Here is an 825-nt window from a genome sequence, read left to right on the forward strand (position 1 = left end):
CGCCCCCGTGCCCCAGCCACGGCTCCATTCCTGTAGCCACAGTACAGAAAATAACTCGAAGAATAAATAATTCCAACAGGGAAGGGGCAGGCGTGGGCCTGAAGCCCCAGCTCAGAGCAGGCACACGGTCAGTGTCCAGCAGTCCGGCGCTGACCCAATGCAGACGTGTCGCTGCGAGCTGGGGCACTTGTAGGATTAAACAGCCCGATGTAGGGCACACACGGGACTGCTGGTGTTGCCTGTCCCCTCAGCGCTGTGAGCCTGGTGTGTTTTTTCACCGAAAGCTTGGCTTTGAAAACAGGAGATTATTTTCAGTTCTTTCAGCCACCGACAAAAGCTCCCTCCTTGCCAGGAGCAAGAAAGCAAATGGATTTTCCAATCCTTGCTTATGAATTGAAATTTGACTTAGTTTTCAATTAAGGGCTGAAGTTTTAAGACACCCGTAACCCCTCCTCCCCCCCCACCCTTCGGCTCTCGCGCTCCCCGGGAAGGATTAGCAAGAGTTTGGAAGATGAATATTAATTTACCGTGATGGGTGCTTCTCCCCTTCTCCAGTTGAGGACTCCGGCTCGGCTTCAGCTCGCGAGCGAATTGAAGATGGCAGCGTACGCTATCGCTGCTCCTGAGGAGCTACTTGTTTTTAATTGACTAAGAAAAGAGAAGCAATTAGAATATAGATGAAAATGCAGCCACGTAATGAATTTTTTAACCACCACTTGGATCTGTCAAGTAGATTTTTGCGGCGCAGCCGTGGAAATATATGGCGTAGCCAGATGGAAATAAATCACTGAGAACACTTGGAGCAGATTTGACATTTAACTATTG

General features: G+C 49.5%; 1 protein-coding gene across 1 annotated transcript in view; it reads left to right on the plus strand.

The window, feature by feature from the left end:
* Positions 1–825, plus strand: part of REXO2 (RNA exonuclease 2) — a gene marked incomplete at its 5' end in the record, with an annotated part of 3,591 nt that overhangs the window by 273 nt on the left and 2,493 nt on the right. The gene's annotated exons all lie outside the window — the stretch shown is intronic.

This window comes from Mesitornis unicolor, unplaced genomic scaffold (assembly GCF_000695765.1).
Source record: "Mesitornis unicolor isolate BGI_N332 unplaced genomic scaffold, ASM69576v1 scaffold42571, whole genome shotgun sequence".
Taxonomy (NCBI): Eukaryota; Metazoa; Chordata; class Aves; order Mesitornithiformes; family Mesitornithidae; genus Mesitornis; species Mesitornis unicolor.